Source organism: Lucilia cuprina, chromosome 2 (genome assembly GCF_022045245.1).
Source record: "Lucilia cuprina isolate Lc7/37 chromosome 2, ASM2204524v1, whole genome shotgun sequence".
Lineage (NCBI taxonomy): Eukaryota > Metazoa > Arthropoda > Insecta > Diptera > Calliphoridae > Lucilia > Lucilia cuprina.
Genome location: NC_060950.1, coordinates 47,210,660 through 47,233,677, shown reverse-complemented (window position 1 = coordinate 47,233,677; position 23,018 = coordinate 47,210,660). Strand labels below are relative to the sequence as shown.

The 23,018-nt window shown below is 30.1% G+C and overlaps 1 protein-coding gene across 1 annotated transcript in view; it reads left to right on the top strand.

Annotated features, from left to right (window-relative positions):
* The first annotated feature begins 625 nt into the window (after positions 1-625).
* Positions 626-23,018, top strand: part of LOC111688633 (cyclin-dependent kinase 5 activator 1) — a 173,955-nt gene continuing 151,562 nt past the window's right edge. Inside the window, exon 1 of the mRNA XM_046945155.1 lies at positions 626-761. The gene's annotated coding sequence lies outside the window, so the exon portion shown is untranslated. The remainder of the gene's footprint in view (positions 762-23,018) is intronic.

Genomic DNA, 23,018 nt, shown 5'->3' with positions numbered 1-23,018 from the left:
TTCCCAATTCCGCACTCGATCACCTTCAACTATCAATCAACTTGAAAACATATATATATGACTTTTTTGCGATATTTCTAATAGTTCCAAAAAACCGAATTATTTCCAAAAATAAAAGTTTTTAAACCACTGTGTGATTGTGGTGGAGGGTACAAATACTTCTAACAATTAAATAAGTCTAATATATTTAAACCCATATTACACTATTTGTTTCGCGCTTCATCCCTTTTATCACGGTGGTCTTTTTCATCCACTGGGTAGACTTGAGAACGGTCTACCATACCCCCTTTGTTCTTCAATGAAGAACGTTTTTATAGGGACAATATAACTTAAGGAAAGAAGTAAATCTTTTTTCCCAATTCCGCACTCGATCACCTTCAACTATCAATCAACTTGAAAACATATAAATATGACTTTTTTGCGATATATCTAATAGTTCCAAAAAACCGAATTATTTCCAAAAATAAAAGTTTTTAAACCACTGTGTGATTGTGGTGGAGGGTACAAATACTTCTAACAATTAAATGGTCGAATAAGTCTAATATATTTAAACCCATATTACACTATTTGTTTCGCGCTTCATCCCTTTTATAAACTGTGCATTTACCTAATAAATTCATATTCACCCTTAATATATTTTGCTTCTGCGTAGTGAAATGAATCAATAGAGAAGAATTCCACCATATAACATCGTTACCTTGATGTTTTATATATATTATACTAAAAAATATAATTGAAAAAATTGTAATTGTTTCATAAAGGTAATTAAAAGATAAAGTTATTTAAAAGAAATAAAAATTCATATGGAACGTAAGCTGTTAAATTAAATATTTTATGTAATTATTTGTTTTGATTGAATTTAATAATTTTTATTTACACAAATTTTGATAAATTACCTGTAAATCGAAAAAAATAGATTTGTTATTTACATTTTTATAAATCTGTATTAATGTGAGATATTAATGTGTAAAAATATTTGCACTTTAAAAAGTTATTATATCAGTTTACATCGTTAAAAATATTCATAAATTGGTAGTACTACATTATAAATAAAACTGCGTTTATTATAATATTTTATATAAATGATTAAAGAAATTATAAACTAAAACACTATATAATCTACTCAGAATTTCATAACGACCCGGAATAGACATACTGTGAGCGTCAAAATATTGTGTACAAAACATTTTGTTATAATAAAGCTGTAATTTTCTGCATGGGATAAAAAATAAATTATAAATTTGTGTGTTTTTTTGTTTTATTACATTGTTATTTACTTAATTTTAAAATAACTAGAAACTTTTTTGCAATAACTTAAGTAATTAAGCTATGAAAAAAGTTTACAAATTACATCTTTGGAATTTTAACGAGGTAGTACTGTAAAAAATCCGTTATAAGTATTTGGTTGTTTAATTTTTTGTATTTTATTCAGAAATGTTGTTGATTTTAATTTGTTGCAATCGGATTAGTAAACTTTTTGTGGAAAGTACCAGTACAATACGAAGATCATTACATGGAAATGAGTTATATGGTCGATACCCACGAAAGAAGCCACTAATATCTACTGTTAATCAAAGATGCTTCTTTTTGGAATAATGTCCTGTTTAGCGACGAATGTAAATTTGAGGTGTTCGGTTAGAAAAAAAACGTAAAAGTATGGATTACAAAAAAATGAGTATGCCGAACAAAATTAATATCCACGGTTAAGTACGGAGGGGGTTCGGTAATGGTGTGGGGATTAGGATATTCAATTGTTCGGGTTTTTGTCTTATTCGGTTTATTCGACAAATAATTATTTGAGGTTTTACGTTAGCCGGTTAATAATCGGATAATTAAAAATTATTCGGTTATTGGAATAAAAGGAAACTAGATGTTATTATTGCTTTTAACAATAATTTTCTTCATATAAACCCTGTAACAATTTTGAAAAAAAAAAACATTCATAAATGGAAAAGTTGATAAGCATGTGAAAAAAGATTCCACTTATAGAATTGCGTACTCCGATTTTTATGTCCTTATAAAAGGATTTCAAAGTTTAAAGGACTACAAACGAATATTTAAAGTATTTATATGTATTTTATAATGCTAATATTGGTATCAAATGAAAGCATAGAATCTGTACATTCTATCTGTATTATTTACCTGTCTCACTTAGAAAAAAACAAAAAGAAATTAAATTTAAAAAGGTTTCATTTTCGACTCAAAAGCTTTTAACTTTCTTTATGATTTCCAATTCCTTCTTGATGATCTTGACGATTTGAAATAAATTATATTATTTCGAAGCGGAGGAACTCAGCTTCATTTGAAATTAATATTAATACCAACTTTTTAATATAAATTTGGAATTCCCTCATTTGAAATTGGATGTTTTTAAACTTTAAAGTCCTTTTACAGGAGTATAAGAGCTGATTATATGAGTTAATACTAATGGTCCACAGTTTCCTATACTCATAGATTTTTTCATGTTTGAAAATAACTTTTGCACGGTTTATAAACAAAAATATTATTTTCACTTCTTTCACTTCAATTCTTTGTTTGGTTTTTTATCAAATGCTTGAAATTATTCCTGTTTATTTTAAAAGCTTTTCTATATAAAGACATTACTGTTTTTAAGATTTTCAACGAGTTCTAGAAATCATACGTTCCACTATAACTGTTGCTGAAAACTTTTTAAAAATACTTAAGAACACAACAATGTTCCCAAAAAAAAATGGTTGTAAAAATAAATGCGATATAATTATTTCCATGATTTCTTTTTAAAAATCATCAAATAAATTTTCTTTATTATAGAAAATTGATTAAGATATTAAGAAAAGAAGAAAATTAATTATAACAATATTAAATTTTGTAGAAAATACATAATAATTTTACTGCTAAATAGTGAGTTTTTCTTAATCGGTTAATTGATAGAAATTATTCGGTTTATTCGTTATTTGAAATTTGACAATTTTCATTTATTCGAACGATTAATCGTCAAAAATTAATCGATTAACCGAACAACGATTAATCGTGGGGATGTATGGAAGTTTGATTTTTATTGAGAATACAGTAAATACTGATTATCTGAATATTTTGAGAAACAATTTGACAAACCAGAAATTGGGGTTGCGAGGTTCTTGGATTTTCTGGAGTACTGGATCATCCTCCCCAATCACCGGACTTAAATCCAATCGAACGTTTGTGGGAGCATCTAGACCGCCAGATTCGAAAAAGGACAATTATCAATAGTGATATGCTGATCCTTTATAATGGAGGAGTGGCAGAAAATTTCATCTAACGCAACAAAAAAAACTTGTGGAATCTCATGCCTCGAAGACTAAGTACAGTTATTAAAGCAAAAGGAAAAGCAACAAAATCCTTTATTTTTGTTAACAAATGTGTCCATTTTTTTGACGCCAAAAAAATGGGATATATTTTATTTTTGTTTTATAAATTTAGTCTAAGTAAAACATTTAACCATAAACCCTTAAAAAAGTTTATATATTTAACAAGTACGAAAGTATAGTCGGGCATGGCCGACCATATGATACCCTACACCATGAGTATATTTTTACAATTTTTACTTTTATAAAATTTTTATTTTTTGTAAAGTTAAAATTTTGTAGTTGGATGGAAACTACTACGGAAATCTCAACTTACAACACATCAGCAGGAGCGCCTTGCAAGTCATACGAAGACTTATGTTCAAGGTCAAAAAAAGAGGGTCACACAAAAACTTTTTTCAATCTCAAATGAGGAAATTGCTGATACATTTAACGAAATGCTGAAAAAGGAAAACCAACCTATGGATGCCGTACATATTGCAACTATTCTTCCTAATGCATCACCAAAACGACTTAAGCGAATTGTGGAAAGTAAACCAACTCCAACATCACAATCAAATTTTACTGAAGAGGAAGCAATAGCGCTTATGTTGGAACTGGGTCTCAGTCGAAATAAGTACCAAATATTAAGGAAAGCTCTGCATGAAAAAGGACACAATATATTACCATCATACAAGGCGATCCAGGAAAAAAAACAAACTATCCTACCATCACCTATTGCTGTTAATGATGTGGAAGCTTGTATATATTATCTTTGCTCGAAAACACAGCATCAAGAATTGTGTCAGACTTTCAGAAGACCAACTAAGGAAAATTAGTTTTGAAGTTTGGAGAGAGAGTAAGTTTCTTACATATGTGTTGGAGTTACACAGAACTCGTATGTGAGAAGAGCGTAACGTTGTTGTTGTAAAAAAATGACAGCGTGGTGTTAACTCTTCGAAGCAACTCCTTGTCGATTCTAGTTATTTTTTGAAGTAATTTCAAAATCACGAAAAAACCTTCTCGCCGTATTACCGTCATTTGTACTACCGCAACTTGGAAGTGGTTTGTCGATGTTTAATCCCATCTGAACTTTAAATTGTTCTTGGATTCTGCTTTTTCCGCAGCTCTCAGTTCTTTCAATTCTTCATTATTTTTTGTTAATTTAGTAAGATTCTCTAGCACACTTTTATATTTAAGGTCGTATGCTATGTGTAAAAAATCGTATTCTGGCATGAAGTGGTGATATTCCACTAAATCTTTTATTGTTTTCTTTGACTCCTTTATATATTCAAATCCAATGGGTCTACAAAAATTTTTTGAACCCGGAGTTGTATTGATCCATATATCTTCAAATGAATTTCCGATGCTTGACGATGATGGATTAAAGGAATATGAACGAATTCGTAATGTCACTAATGATGACATAAATACACTTTTGTAGTCTGCTAATGTCCGACTTCCACAAGCTTGTTTGTATTCTGGAAGTGCTGATAAACCGTCACATCCCCACTTACACATTAAGACAACATTACAGTTATGAATTTTCCTTAGTTGGTCTTCTGAAAAGTCTGACACAATTCTTGATGCTGTGTTTTCGAGCAAAGATGATATATCAATACAAGCTTCCACTTCATTAACAGCAATAGGTGATGGTAGTATAGTTTGTTTTTTTCCTGGATCGCCTTGTATGATGGTAATATATTGTGCTTTCCTTAATATTTGGTACTTATTTGGACTCAGACCCAGTTCCAACATAAGCGCTATTGCTTCCTCTTCAGTAAAAATTGATTGTGATGTTGGTATACTTTCCACAATTCGCTTAAATCGTTTTGGTGATACATTAGGAAGAATAGTTGCAATATGTAAGGCATCCATAGGTTGGTTTTCCTTTTTCAGCATTTCGTTAAATGTATCAGCAATTTCCTCATTTGATATTGAAAAAAGTTTTTGTGTGACCCTTTTTTTACCTTGAACATAAGTCTTCATATGACATGCAAGGCGCTCCTGCTGATGTGTTGTAAGTTGAGATTTCCGTAGTAGTTTCCATCCAACTACAAAATTTTAATCGAAATTTCTTTTGATTTCCATCCACAGACTTACTTTTTACATCAAAAAGTTTTCAATTTTTGATATGCCTGTTTTGTCATTGATTTGCCTGATTCTACTATATGTAGTTTTTATAGAAATGCAGTCATTGATATTTCTTATTAGTAAATGAAACAAAATTATCATTACATTATATTTTTACCTACATGATAATAAACGAAACAGAACGAAATGATCTGTCGAAAAAATTGAGGTAAAAAATAGTTATAAATTTCTGAAAATTTAAGCATAATAGTTTCTTTCAATTATAAGGATAAGAAAACAAATAGAAAATAGGTAAATATAAGATTTAAATATGTTCTGTCATATTTAATACTAAAATATGAAAAAGATGAAATTAAAGGACACAGGTTAAAATGAACATATTTTTGAATGTAATTGAGATATTGGCTTGAAATTTTTTGTAAAGGGTCGAGAATTTCCATATGTAACTAAAAAATGATATTAAGGGATAAATATAGACTAAATTGTTGTAGCTATATGCGACCCTATTAAAATTTTGATATAAATCATAGTTTTAGAAATTAAACAAATATGTAATATATGACAAAATCTTTATTTATGAACAAAACTCAATGAAATTTTCAACACTTGTTAAATTTGTCATTTCAAATAAGAAAATGCAAAAAAAGGTCAAAGGGCATCCCGCAATTCCCAAAAATAGGAATGAAAATCCCAAAAATGGGATTTTTTACTTTTTTGCCCATAGGGTCCACATTTCTTTCAGGGCTGGGAAAATACATTTGGAGTAAATAGAAATCATATTGAGGTTTCCAAAACTGCTTTCAGTATTCTGATCCCAGCTTTGGATTTTAGAACATATCGCCCAAAGTTGAAGTTTTGATAAAAAATAGGTCATATTTGGAAGGATGCAGTGGCAACATTTTAAAAAATAGGACAAGTTTTTTTTGTAAAGCGTTCTACGTAAAGATACCTTTTAGAAAACTATAAAATTGTTATATGTTCTTAAAGAAAATTTTATTTTATTAATAAAAGAGTTAAGACACATTTTTGGCAAAAAGTTTTGATAAAAAATAGGTCATATTCGGAAGGACGCAGTGGCAACATTTTCAAAAAATAGGACAAGTTTTTTACGCCAAAGCGTTCTGCGTAAAGATACCTTTTAGAAAACTAAAATGTTGTCAAGACACATTTTGGACAAAAAAACGGCAAAAATCAAAAAAAATTTTAATTTTTAAATTAAAAAACGTATATTTTTGAATCTGTAAATGATATTGATCTGAAATTTTTTGTATTCAAAAAAAGTAAATTTTGTATCACTAAATTTTTAAATGCTTATAACTCGGATATTATAAGAGATAAGTAGTATGTCCAAGCATGTTTTTTTTCAATATCTCGTCGAGCGCTTTCAGAAAATATAAAAATCTTTGTATTTGGGTGGAAAAACAAAAAAAAATGGCACGAGTTTAAAAATTTTACAGGTCGTAGGTACCCTACTTTGAGCCGCCACAGCTCCGTCCCTGGGGCATCTGCGGGGTTCATCTTCAAAACTTAAACTCGAATACTCCTTGGCTACGCTAAATTTTATCCCGATCGGATCAGCCGTTTAGAAATGCCAGATTTATTTCCAAAAAATTTCCATTCTGCCCCACTGTGCAACAGAACCTGTTTCTTGCACACACATTTTGCTGATTTTTCGGCTCGAATTTAACTCGAATTCAATTCGTTTTCCGAGTTGGAAAAACAAAAAACATGTAAATATCGCTTACGAAGCATAAAACTCTAATTAAAATTGTGCTCGCGTGTTCAAAAATAAAACTCGCGATTTTGAATTTTAAAACGAGCGATATAAATAAAATAGCGATCGCGAGCGATATTTTTACCTACCCTGTGTTTTTTATTTCTAATCTTATATTTTCAGCAAAAACAATTCACAAAATTGCATCAAATGTGGCAGGTGATTTATTGAACAACAACTTTATAATAAATCCGGATTTTTTCTTATTAATTATGTAATAATTCATAAATAGCGTGGATTTTGTTGTAGAAATAAAACTGGGTTAGTTAAATAAAAAAGTGAAATATTAAAAAAATTATAAAGTAAATGAAAATTTAATTTTTTATGTTCGTTCTTTCTTTTTTTATTAATTGTTGTTGTACTTCTTTAAATTTGTAATAAAAATAAGATGTAAGATAAAAATCACTAAGTTGACAACAATTTTAAAAAGCAAAGAATAAACAAACATAAAGAAATAAAAAAGTGTCTTTACTTTATGAATAAGAAAAGAAAATCAGAAAAAGTTACCTAAGAAAATGAAAAAGAACTAATCCTGTTTGTTATTGTTTTTGCACTGTTTTTTAGTCTGTTACAAAAAGTAACCACAAAACTACATTAATTTCATTCTCTTTTTAAGAAATGCGAAAAATAATAAACAAGAATACATAAATGTTTCATTCTTTTTGTCCTTTTTATTTCATTCTCTTCTGTCACTTATTCTGAATTCTTTTCGCAGTAACAGTGACAAGTGAACTTAAATAGTTAAAAAAATTAAAAATTAGTTTTGAAAATGTGAAAAATGTTCCCAATCACCGCCAAATTCTTCTTTGGACAACATATTTCTTATAGAGGCTGCAAAACATATATCGTATCAGCCAGAAACTCCACCTGACGTCACATACCAGATTTTCCACTTGATGCAAAGAACATCCAACAACAATCAACATTAAATTCATATGAAATAGTTAATGAAGAGAATGCATTTTTAAAGAACCAACAAGTGTTGACTGATCTTCCTTCAACACGAGTAAGTATTTTTTGTACATATAAAATATGTAAATAGTACAAACTTCTTTTTCTAGGAAATTAGACAACTAAATGAAATTAAGGAGGCACTGTATAATGATATTTTGGAAAATAAACATCTCACCAATATCGCCAAGTCAATAATATCATTAATATTAAATCGTGATCCCAACAGAGAGTATATCTTTGATTTGTATATACAAAGTGTATATTTTAATTATTATTTAATTAAACATTAATTATTATTTAATTATGTAATAATTCATAAATAGCGTGGATTTTGTTGTAGAAATAAAACTGGGTTAGTTAAATAAAAAAGTGAAATATTAAAAAAATTATAAAGTAAATGAAAATTTAATTTTTTATGTTCGTTCTTTCTTTTTTTATTAATTGTTGTTGTACTTCTTTAAATTTGTAATAAAAATAAGATGTAAGATAAAAATCACTAAGTTGACAACAATTTTAAAAAGCAAAGAATAAACAAACATAAAGAAATAAAAAAGTGTCTTTACTTTATGAATAAGAAAAGAAAATCAAAAAAAGTTACCTAAGAAAATGAAAAAGAACTAATCCTGTTTGTTATTGTTTTTGCACTGTTTTTTAGTCTGTTACAAAAAGTAACCACAAAACTACATTAATTTCATTCTCTTTTTAAGAAATGCGAAAAATAATAAACAAGAATACATAAATGTTTCATTCTTTTTGTCCTTTTTATTTCATTCTCTTCTGTCACTTATTCTGAATTCTTTTCGCAGTAACAGTGATCCCAACAGAGAGTATATCTTTGATTTGTTTATACAAAGTGTATATTTTAATTATTATTTAATTAAACATAGGATAGCACAGTGGGGCAGAATCAAAATTTGTTGGAAATAAATCTGGCATTTCTAAACGGCTGATCCGATCGGGATAAAATTTGGCGTAAGCCTAGCCAAGGAGTATCCGAGTTTAAGTTTTGAAGATGAACCCTGCAGATGTCCCAGGGACGGCGTTGTTGCGGCTCAAAGTAGGGGTACCTACGACATGTAAAATTTTTAAACTCGGGCTTTTTTTTTTTTTGTGTTTCACCCAAATACATTTAAAAATTTAGTGGTACAAAATTTACCACACCTTGATCCGCTTTTTTTGAATACCGGGCATAATTTTCGAATCAATTGTTAGTTAGACAACAAAATTTCCAATAATATACAAAAAATTTCAGACCAATATCATTTACAGATCCAAAAATATACGTTTTTTAATTTAAAAATTCAAAAAATTTTAGTTTATTGCAAAATGTGTATTAACTCTTTTATTAATAAAATAAAATTTTCTTTGAGAACATATAACAATATAGTTTTATAGTCTTCTAAAAGGTATCTTTACGCAGAACACTTTGGCATAAAACACTTGTCCTATTTTTTGAAAATGTTGCCACTGCGTCCTTCCGAATATGACCTATTTTTTATCAAAACTTCAACTTTGGGCGACATGTTCCAAAATCCCAAAGCTGGGATCAGAAAACTGAAAGCAGATATGGAAACCTCAATATGTTTTCTATTTACTCCAAAAGTATTTCCACAGCCCTGAAAAAAATGTGGACCCTATGGGCAAAAATGTAAAAAATCCCACTTTTGGGATTTTCATTCCTACTTTTGGGAATTGCAAGATGCCCTTTGACCTTTTCAATTTTTTGCATTTTCTTATTTGAAATGACAAATTTAACAAGCGTTGAAAAATTGAGTTTTGTTCATAAATAAAGATTTTGTTGTATATTACATATTTTTTTAATTTCTAAAACTATGATTTAATCAAAATTTAAATAGGGTCGCAGATAGCTACAACAATTTAGTCCATATTTATCCCTTAATATATTTTTTAGTTAGATATGGAAATTCTCGATTCTTTACAAAAAGCCAATATCTCAATTACATTCAAAAATATATTCATATTTTAGTATTAAATATGACAGAACATATTTAAATCTAATATTTACCTATTTTCTATTTGTTTGCTTATCCTTATAATTGAAAGGTCCTATTATGCTTAAATTTTCCGAAAATTTATAACTATTTTTTACCTAAATTTATTCGACAGATCATTTAGTTAGTTTCGTTTATGATCATGTAGGTAAAAATATACAGGTAATGATAATTTCGATTCATTCACTAATAAGAAATATCAAAGACTGAATTACAGGTTATAGTAATATAGTCCTAAATGTTAATAGGTAGACAATTCGTAATTTTTTATTTCGGAATACCTTAATAGGAAATGACAAGAATTGGTATATAAGTAAACTTCTCAGATTTTAAGTACCATATTTCATAAATCTACAATGAAGATTACATTAAAGTACGAAGAGTTGTGTTCCATTTTATGGAGTGTATCTTCAAAAGGGCCAGAAAGAATTGAAGACATTTCAAATTATAAAAAACTACATATAGTAGAAAAGTAGACAAAACAGGCATATCAAAAATTGAAAACTTTTTGATGTAAAAAGTAAGTCTGTGGATGGAAATCAAAAGAAATTTCGATTGAAATTTTGTAGTTGGATGGAAACTACTACGAAAATCTCAACATACGAAGACTTATGTTCAAGGCCAAAAAAGAGGGTCACACAAAAACTTTTTTCAATCTGAAATGAGGAAATTGCTAATACATTTAACGAAATGCTGAAAAAGAAAAACCAACCTATGGATGCCGTACATATTGCAACTATTATTCCTAATGCATCACCAAAACGACTTAAGTGCATTGTGGAAAGTATACCAACTCCAACATCACAATCAAATTTTACTGAAGAGGAAGCAATAGCGCTTATGTTGGAACTGGATCTCAGTCGAAATAAGTACCAAATATTAAGAAAAGCTCTGCATGAAAAAGAACACAATATATTACCTTATACAAGACGATCCAGGAAAAAAACAATCTATCCTACCATCACCTATTGCTGTTAATGATGTGGAAGCTTGTACTGATATATCATTTTTCTTGAAAACACAGAGAATCTTACTAAATCAACAAAAATAATGAAGAATTGAAAGAAGTGAGAGCTGCGAAAAAAGCAGAATCCAAGAAGAATTTAAAGTTCAGATGGGATTAAACATCGACAAACCACTTCCAAGTTGCGTTAGTACAAATGAAAAAGAGGGAAAGTATAAGAAATATATTGTCTACCTTTTTATTTAAATGTGTGTTTTTTATCTGTAGTTATGTATGTACATATGTATATTGATGGACATGCAAGTGATCTTTAACATTTTTTTTATTTATTATTTTTCTCTAAATGCGAAAGAACATTTTCTTTCTTACAAATATATTGAAAACAACAAAAAAATTTAAAATTTTGTTTTTGTTTTCAATATATTTATAAGAAAGAAAATGTTGTTTCGGTATTGTGATATAGGCAGTTAGATTATTGATTATGAATCAAATGGTTTGGAAAATTTTATTATGAAGATAATAAAACACGTGTTGAATGATGTATGTATGTATGTATGTATGTATGTATGTATGTATGTATGTATGTATGTATGTATGTATGTATGTACGTATGTATGTATGTATGTATGTATGTATGTATGTATGTATGTATGTATGTATGTATGTGTATGTATGTATGTATGTATGTATGTATGTATGTATGTATGTATGTATGTATGTATGTACGAGTGTCTACTACTTTGCAGCAAATAATGTACGTACATATGTATTCGCGTACATAATTTTAATGGGAAACTTATTTGGTTATGTCATATTTATATATAAATTGATTATGCCTTAAAAATTTTAATTTATTCCATTTACAAAATTATAAAACTCGCGATTAACTCGTTTTGACTCGAATCGCGAGCGATTTCTATTTTACGCTCTTTAAATTTTCAACTCTTATCGCGAGTTTAAAAATTAAACTCGCGAGTCGAATAGATTTATTCGCCGGAAAATGAATTATTTAAATCGCTCGAATTAAACTCGCTCGCGAATTGAATTCGATCGCTATCTGTACCCTGTTGAAAACAAAAACAAAATTTTAAATTTTGTTTGTTTAAGTTTTGAAGATGAACCCAGCAGATGCCCCAGGGACGGAGCGGTGGCGGCTCAAAGTAGGGTACCTACGACATGTAAAATTTTTAAACTCGTGCCATTTTTTTATTTTTCACCCAAATACAAAGATTTTATATTTTCTGAAAGCACTCGAGATCTTGAAAAAACATGCTTGGACATACTACTTATCTCTTATAATATCCGAGTTATAGGCATTTAAAAATTTAGTGATACAAAACTTACCATACCTTGGTCCGCCTTTTTTTGAATACCGGGCGTAATTTTGGACCAAATGGACTCCTGTTAGTTAGACAACAAAATTTCCAATAATATACAAAAAATTTCAGATCAATATCATTTACAGATTCAAAAATATACGTTTTTTAATTTAAAAATTCAAAATTTTTTTGATTTTTGCCGTTTTTTTGTCCAAAATGTGTCTTGACTCTTTTATTAATAAAATAAAATTTTCTTTAAGAACATATAACAATTTTATAGTTTTCTAAAAGGTTATATATATTTTCTTTAAGAACATATAACAATTTTATAGTTTTCTAAAAAGTATCTTTACGCAGAACGCTTTAGAAAAAAAATTGTCTTATTTTTTTAAAATGTTGCCACTGCATCCTTCCGAATATGACCTATTTTTTATTAAAACTTCAACTTTGGGCGACATGTTCTAAAATCCCAAAGCTGGGATCAGAAAACTGAAAGCAGTTTTGGAAACCTCAATATGATTTCTATTTACTCCAAAAGTATTTTCCCAGCTCTGGAAGAAATGTGGACCCTATGGGCAAAAAAGTAAAAAATCCCATTTTTGGGATTTTCATTCCTGTTTTTGGGAATTGCGGGATGCCCTTTGACCTTTTTTTGCATTTTCTTATTTGAAATGACAAATTTAACAAGTGTTGAAAATTTCATTGAGTTTTGTTTATAAATAAAGATTTTGTCATATATTACATATTTGTTTAATTTCTAAAACTATGATTTATATCAAAATTTTAATAGGGTCGCAGATAGCTACAACAATTTAGTCCATATATATCCCTTAATATCATTTTTTAGTTAGATATGGAAATTCTCGACCCTTTACAAAAAATTTCAAGCCAATATCTCAATTACATTTAAAAATATGTTCATTTAAACCTGTGTCCTTTAATTTCATCTTTTTCATATTTTAGTATTAAGTATGACAGAACATACATTTGGTGTTGTATAAAATATTTGGACTATAACATTGTATATACAATAAAAAATTATAATTTTATTGTGAGCCACGCACAACAACACCTAAATCACCCCACACAAACCACCTTTTCCGCCCACCGAAATATAAAACACAATTTAATACAATATCATCAGTTAGTATAATTGTTTTTTAATTTGAACTGTTGATCTTACACATAATACAATTAATTCTTACAACCTACTTAAGTTAATTCCTAACACTACTTATTTTCTATAAAATAATCTGTCATATCGGTATACATATCCAGAAGGTAATATAAGTCCTTTAAATCTTCCTCGTTTTGAGATGATAGAGTTTCATAACAAATCCATCTTTTTCGCATAGTTGAAAGAACAGGATCAGAAGATAGAAGTAAACTATTACAAATATCTTCATTCTGTGATTGCCTGGAGCATTTTCTTGAGTTGAATAGTTGAACATTCTTAAAATCTCGATTCCTCGCTTCCTGGGCTTCTTCTGTTAACTCTCCAAGTGGAAGAATATTCGATTCAATTATTATTTGACCATGACACAATACTTTGTGTATTATTGGTATCCATGGATACAGAGATACAAGTAATTTAGAAATTTCAGATGTATATTCCCCAAATCGATTTCCATTAATTTTATGTTTACTATTTAGTGCCATTAAAATAGTGTTACTCCTTGTCGATTCCAGTTATTTTTGAAGTAATTTCAAAATCACGAAAAAACCTTCTCGCCGTATTACCGTCATTTGTACTACCGCAACTTGGAAGTAGTTTGTTGATGTTTAATCCCATCTGAACTTTAAATTCTTCTTGGATTCTGTTTTTTTTTTGCAGCATATATTTTCAAATGAATTTCCGATGCTTGACGATGATGGATTAAGGGAATATGAACGAATTCGTAATGGCACTAATGATGACATAAATACACTTTTGTAGTATGCTAATGTCCGACTTCCACAAGCTTGTTTGTATTCTGGAAGTGCTGATAAACCGTCACATCCCCACTTACACATTAATACAACATCACAGTTATGAATTTTCCTTAATTGGTCTTCTGAAAAGTCTGACACAATTCTTGATGCTGTTAATGATGCTTCCACATCATTAACAGCAATAGGTGATGGTAGGATAGTTTGTTTTTTTCCTGGATCGCCTTGTATGATGGTAATATATTGTGTCCTTTTTCATGCAGAGCTTTCCTTAATATTTGGTACTTATTTCGACGGAGACCCAGTTCCAACATAAGCGCTATTGCTTCCTCTTCAGTAAAATTTGATTGTGATGTTGGAGTTGGTATAATTTCCACAATTCGCTTAAGTCGTTTTGGTGATGCATTAGGAAGAATAGTTGCAATATGTACGTCATCCATAGGTTGGTTTTCCTTTTTCAGCATTTCGTTAAATGTATCAGCAATTTCCTCATTTGAGATTGAAAAAAGTTTTTGTGTGACCCTCTTTTTTTTTGACCTTGAACATAAGACTTCATATGACTTGCAAGGCGCTCCTGCTGATGTGTTGTAAGTTGAGATTTCCGTAGTAGTTTCCATCCAACTACAAAATTTTAATCGAAATTTCTTTTGATTTCCATCCACAGACTTACTTTTTACATCAAAAAGTTTTCAATTTTTGATATGACTGTTTTGTATACTTTTCTACTATATGTAGTTTTTATATAATTTGAAATGTCTTCAATTCGTTCTGGCCCTTTTGAAGATACACTCCATAAAACGGAACACAACTCTTCGTACTTTAATATAATCTTCATTGTAGATTTATTAAATATGGTACTTAAAATCTGAGAAGTTTACTTATATACCAATTCTTGTCATTTCCGATACAGGTATTCCAAAGTAAAAAATTACGAACTGTCTACCTATTAACATTTAGGACTATATTACTATAACCTGTAACTCAGTCATTGATATTTCTTATTAGTGAATGAATCGAAATTATCATTACCTGTATATTTTTACCTACATGATCATAAACGAAACAGTGGCAACATTTTCAAAAAATAGGACAAGTTTTTTACGCCAATGCGTTCTGCGTAAAGATACCTTTTTTCTAATTATTACCTTTTACAATCAATACAAATACATACATTTTAATACTCCACATAAAAATTACACATAAATTTAATAAATCCTACATACATTCAATAATTCAATTCAAAAATTTTCTAATTAAAATTTGGTTATTTCATGCATAATTTTTTCCATAATATACATTAAACATACATACAGTGAATCAACTAAGTTTTTTGCCTACCTTTTTTAAAAGAATTTTGTTTTTTATTCATACATAAAATTCGAAAAAACAGGTAAAAAGTAAATTTATGTTTTCCAATTAAAAATAGAGATTGTGTAAAATGGTAAAACCAAGAAAAAAATATTAAAATACAAATTTTGGTGCATTTGTTGTTGCATTTTATTATTTTCCATCATAATTTGCACTTCAATAAAGTATTTTGCATATTGAGAATTCCGGTTAAATCCGTTGGGGTTTTCAAATTATTTTTTAATTACTTTTTGGAATTTATTCCTTTATTGTTAAAAGGACGAGAGTTAAGTATTTTTCAATTCTAAAAATCATATCCGTTTTATGTGAAAATGTGATGTTATTTGCCTTAAAAATGTTTAAAGGATAGGTTAGGTTAAGAAGGGTTATACACCGCAAAAACGGTGTATATCCACTCGGAGACCATAAGGTCCATTGTGATTCCCTTCAAGAAGTGAAAATACAAAAACGGAAGAGCCAAAACACCACCACAGACACAAGAATGAAAGAAAATAGAAAAGAAAATAGGTAAAGAGTAGAGATTCAAAACAGAGAAGCCAAATCTAAATCTACCACAAAACAAAAGTTAAAGAAAATGGTAGAGATGTCATATTAATAGATAGTTAAATCCAGATAAGTAAATAATTATATATATAATAAAGAAAAAATCCACGTCCCCTTATAAAGCCCAGTTAAAGAAGTGACTAATTCCATTGACAAAACCTAGTAGACTGCGAGGGTTAAGTCCCGCAATTTCCCCCCAGTTCGCCATGGAACCTATTCCCTAGCCATTTCAACCTGAGGTTCAGTATCCTAGGACACTGGCAAATAATATGCTCGATCGTCTCCACTTCCTCCTCATCTTCGCATAATCTGCAATAGTCCGGTACATTACTGTCCCACTTACTGACAAAGGTTCTAACTGAGCAGTGTCCAGTTAGAATCCAAATCAGAACCCTTAGACTACGTCTATACAGTCCTTCTATGTATTTTGGTAGCACCCATATCAAGTTTTGGCCACAGGGCCTTTGATATTTTGCAATCCAATCTACTATTCCAGGACTGGTTAATGATATCACGTATTCTTTCGAATATTAACCTATTATAGTAATAAATGGTGGTTTTACCATCCTTTCCCTGTCATCTATATCAAGGTTCGAACCTAATCTAGATAGTTCGTCCGCAACCTCATTACATTACAGTGCCCTGGCACTCAACACAATCTAATGACAAACAGTCTCATAATGTCGCTAAGGGCATTTCTACAATCTACAACTAGGTGCGAGTGTACCGTGTGACAATCCAATGCTCTAAGAGCAGCTTGACTGTCAACATAAATTGTCACAACCGACCCCGGATCGATATGATTCCGAATCAGTTCCGTCGCTTTCCAGATCGCTAGGATCTCTGCTTGGAAGACACTACATTCGTCAGGGAGTCTGAATGACCGTTTTATGTTGATATCAGTGATATAGACACCGGCACCCGTGCCGGTCTCCATCTTGGACCCGTCAGTGAAAACTGCACACCCACCAAACAGTCTATCGGATACAAGCCAATCATCCATAGTTGGAAATTCTATCGAAGGTGTTTCCCCGAAGTCTAGAGTCGCGATATCATAATCTGTAATTTTGTGAAGGGAATTACCCTGATCAAGCAGACCTACTTCGTACAAAATTTTTGTATGATTGTCACGCGAAGGTTTCACTAAGGAAGACTCGTAGAGTCTTAGTAGATTCCTAGCCGCCACACCCGCTACAAAATGTTCTATAGGTAACAGGTTTAGAATGATGTCCAAGGCCGCTTGCTGAGTACTTCTAATGGCACCAGTAATGCCAATGGAGGCACACCTTTGAGCTTTATTGAGCAACTTCCTGTAACTGTCCTTTCTCAATGTCTCCCACCAGACAATGCAACCATAAGTTAGAATAGGCCTGACAACCGATGTATACTTAAATCCAATTTACCATATCTGGTTGCAGACCCCAGTTCTTCCCTATGGAATTCTTGCATGTGTAGTAGGCATTGAGACCCTTTTTCATTCTTTCCTGAGTATTTTCCTTCCATGACAGCTTGCTATCAAGGAAGATCCATAAATACTTAGCTCCTCTATATAAATTAATTCGACGCCATCTAACTTTGGCAATCTGAAATTGTCTACCTTATACTTCTGGTAAATAGCACCAGTTCCGTTTTACAAAGATTGACTCCCAGTCCCTTATCTTTCGCCCATAACGAGAGTTCACCTAATGCAATCTCCATGATGTCACTGATCGTGGATAGAAATTTTCCTTTGATCAGTATCACCACGTCGTCCGCATAGGCAACTATCTTCCTACCCTTAGATTCAAATAGCCTTAGGATACCGTTAACCGCTAGTAGCCACAGAAGAGGAGATAAAACACCTCCCAGTGGTATCCCCCTGGTAACCCTTCTCCTAATGCAATGATCCCCTAGGGTCGAGTTAATAATTCTACTGCTAAGCATACAGAAAACTTATGAGAACCAAACGCACTCACTAAACTTCAAAATTTCTTCGCAAAATTGCGAAGATATTATCACTTATTAGTTTTTCATATCACTTAAACTTAATGTTTATTTTTTTTTTCAACACTTTTCACTTATTCCGTGTGTAACACATCGAAATATTGCTCTAAGACCACATAAAGTATATATATTCTTGGACCTCGTAAGATTCTAAGACGATCTAGCCATGTCCGTCCGTCTGTCTGTTGTTGGCACGATAGCGTCCACAAAATAAGAGATATTGAGATGAAATTTTCCAAAATATATTTTATTGATCAGAAATATTTTTATTGAAAATGGGCGAAATCGGTCAGCGATTTCACATAGCCCATATAAAAATGTACCCCCCGGAATATTGTATAAATAGATTCAAATATTCACAAATTCGTTTGTCAGTTTTTGCATTGGTCAGTTTTTTGACGTCTGCAAAAGAATTCTGCATTATGGCGGACATAGGACAATAATTGGCCCTACCCCCCACATAAGGTCCCCTTTAGAAAATGACTAAATAGCTGATTACTGGCTTAAAAATGGGAATATAGCGATGGAATTCGACCAGTGTTGCCACAAAAAAATTTCTTTTCTAACCAAAATTCGAATAAAAAACAAGAAGGAAAGTATAGTCGGGCATGGCCGACCATATATAACCCTACACCATGAGTATATTTTTAAAATTTTTACTTTTTATAAAATTTTTATTTTTTGTAAAGAAACTTTTATGTTGAATATTACCATAATTCCAAAATATTTAAGCCATTTATTGATAAAAAACTAAAATTTCTAAATAAGGCTTTATATAGGTCAAATATAGGCCGATCCTCTGTAAATTTGGGAAAAGGATATATTTCTAAATAACAGTTAGTTTTGTTGAGTTTCATTGCGATACAAATGGTTACAAGTCAATTTTAGACGATTAAGTCATTTTTTTTTTTGAAGGGGGGTTTGTATGGGGGCTAGGGTCAAATATAGGCCGATCCTTACGAAAATCTGCAGTATCATTTATACTTATATAAAACTTATTTGTGCCAATTTTTAGAGAGGTAGCAGACGTAATTATAGCATAAAAAGTTCAAATCGGGAGATACGGTTGTATGGGGGCTAGGTAAAATAATGGACCGATTTCAACCGTTTTCAATAGGCTTCGTCCTTGTGCCAATAAACATGCTTGGTCCAAATTTCATCAAATTATCGGACGGACATGTCTTAATCGACTCAAAAAAAGATTCTGAATCGATCGGTATACTTTAAGGTGGGTATTGGACCAATATTTTTGTATGTTACAAACATCAGCACAAACGTATAATACCCTCCCCACTATAGTCGTGTAGGGTATAATAACCAAATTAAGAAAAAAGTAAACAAAATTATTTTTATTCCTTTTATGTTTTTACATTTGTACATTAAAATAACAAATTCATTTTCTGAAGTGGAACTATTTTAAATTTCGTCGTTAAACTGGTATTATGAAGACAGTTATGAGCGTTAAAGTAATTTTCTGTACGGGATCTTATATGAGACGTATGATCAATTATGGACCAATTCTCATAAAATCAGAGATATTTTAGTTCCTTTAATCCTTGATTATGTTGAATTTTGTTGCTATATTGCAGTACATTATGAGCTTTAAAGTCATTTTCAGTGAAGACTTTTTATAAGGGATATAGTCAATTATATACCGATCCTTAAAAATTTTGACAAATACATTTCCAATAAAACTTATCGCTATAGATGCTTTTTAAGCAATATAGTAATTTTCTGAATAGGGCATAATATGGGGGCTAGGTGATATCATTGACCGATATTTCGCATTTTCAATACCAATCAAACTGGGTCAATTAAATATATTTTGGCAAAATATTTCAGTTTTCTATCTTGTTTCTTTTCGACTCTATCGTGTTTTCAACAATAAATATATGTCTCTTCGCAGATTTGTGAACAAATGCAATTAATATTTATTTTAAAAAATAACTGAGTTTTTAACGCTTTTTAGCGCAATTTAAAAATACTCCACATATGACTTTTTGGAAAACAATTTTAAATTATAAAATTCTTCCCATTTTACAGATTTGGAGATTTTGTTCGAAATTCGGGTTTAAATTATAATACCATGTAGCGGAATTTGGGTTTAAATTATAATACCATGTAGAGGATGTTAGCATTACATCCATAACTTCAGAAATATTTCTAAACGTAATCTATCCAAATTATCCGACAAATTGACCAAAATGTAGAATTTAAGACGGTAAAATAAAAACTAGTATAAAACATCATCTAGAAAATGTAAATAAAGAACTAAAAGTCATGGTGAGATAATAGAAGTCAAAGATCATGAGTATCACATCTTTGCATATATCGCGATTATTGTTCGTCGTACGAGTTTAGATGTTATTACAACTTTTGTATACAATACAATTTCATTTTCCTTAGCTGTGTTACTTAAAAATACCAGTTGATTAATACTTTAAAGATATTATGATACTATTCTTGCATCAATTAGCAGAAAATACTTTATTTATTCTTATTAAATCATTTATCTTAGAATTTCGGCAAATTAGCACAGTATTTGTTTATGCAAAATTTCAAATAGGTATAGAAGTTGCAATTATACTTTAAATTTTTAATTTAATTTGGAGGAAATAATCTACTAAGTACGTAGACTATTCCCACCAATTTTTTTTCATAAAAATATCGCGAGTTCTTTACATAAAAAGTTCCAATAGAAATATTAAAGGAAGGAAGGACGAGTTTGAATCGACCCAAAAAGTGATTTTAAGTTCATTGATGTACCAAAAGGAGAGAGAGGATTCATTATTCACGGTGTTAGATTGACTAGTGTAAATAAATATTTTAAATAGAAATATAATAAATAATATTACGATGTTGTTATGATTTTAATCAACTCATTTAATATGTGGAAAACTCATAGGTACTTTTGCTAAATCCTACCCAATTAAGATATCGAAAAATACATACATAAGTATAACCAGTAGATGTACAAATTGCAGTAAAAAAAAATATCGAGTAGTAAAAAAAATTCCACAGGTCGATATGTATATTTACATAATTGATTTAAAACTAGAGATAAAAGAAGTTTTTTTTTAATTTTATTTTTGGAATAAAAGCAAACAGCATTTAGTTTAATTGTTTGCAAAAAATAACCAAAACGAAAAAATAATTCACATGTATACATGCAAAATAAAAATAACCAATTTTGGTTAATAATAACCAAAGTGGCAACACTGATTATCATTCAACTTGCAAAACAAAATCAACTCAGTTGCTGATCAGCATTTGGCGAAGTAAGATCTGTACGCTACTTTTTTAAAATCCACACAACAACATTTTGAGAAAGCCGAATATATGTAGGTGAATGAGACACAGCTGATAGTTTTTATATATGTACTTTAACGTGCGCTGTCTTTCAAAATTCATAATATCAATTTAACAGTTAGAATATACTTTTTAGTTTGCAGTCATTTTATTATTACAGTTTTATTTTGGGTTACATTTTGTTCTCTGCTGCTTTACCAATACAACTGAATGTGTAGCAGTATGTGTATGGGCAACATTGGCCTAAACACTCGAATTTTCAAAATCCCGTCATAGTGGATCTATATGGTAGGAGACCCACCTCCTGTCTGAATTTCTGCTCTTTAGATTTAACTATTCAGGCTGTCAGTTAGTAAAGTTAGAATATTATATACATACATAGATAGATTACAGATTATATATAGATAGATTACAGATTACATAATCTGGGCTGTACATGATTAATTTTATGTTTCTAGGTTCAATGTTATAACAATTTTTAAAAGTAATTTTAGAAGAACGAAAATGCACCAACAAGTCCCCTTTTCTGGGATATCCGGGCTCTTCATTTTTAATTACATGTTTCTAGGTGCAATATTCGAGACATTTCAAAAAGTACCAGTCTAAAAATGAAAAAGTACTAAAAGTCTTTTATAAATTCCAATTACTGAGAGCTCTACATCAGCCAAGCGCAGAAAGAGAAACTGTTATTGTAGTGGTGAGAAAATGCAAAAAAAACACTTAGAAAAAATATTTCCTAATTACGCTTGTTATGATCAAGTTTTATAACAAGTAAAATGGTAAATTTTACAGATAAAACATATCCAAAGAAAATAAAAATGTTAATTTCTTCACAAAGATTAGATTTTTTATATAAAATGTTTTAAAAAGGATTAAAAATATCGTTTTTATGTATTTTTACTATTATGCATTCCTGAAAAGTTTTTGGAGTGTATAAGTTTTTTGCAAGTTACTCTCTTGTTTGAAAATGATGTTGTTGTTTTTACATATTTTGTTTGCAATTCCTTTATTTTTTGCGCTCTTGCAATGAGTTTTATTTATGATCGGGTTATGTACGTGTGAATTGCCGAAAATCTTCGTAATTAGAACAATATAAACGCGCAACGCTGCTCTACATACATGTTTAATTTCATGTTTCAAAGTTTAATTTTAAAAAAACTTAAAAAAGTACCAGCTGGAGAACGAAAAAGAACAAACAAATTTCACTGGTACTGGGGTGCGAAATAACACCCCATATTTTGTGTTTCTAAATATAAAAATATTATCAAAATTTGCTCACTTTGTTTGAATTAAATTAAATTTTCCGTTTTCACCCCCTTTTGGTCCGTTTTTATGTATTCATATGTATGTTAGTAAACAAAAAACAAGTACGAAAGTATAGTCGGGCATGGCCGACCATATGATACCCTACACCATGAGTATATTTTTACAATTTTTACTTTTATAAAATTTTTATTTTTTGTAAAG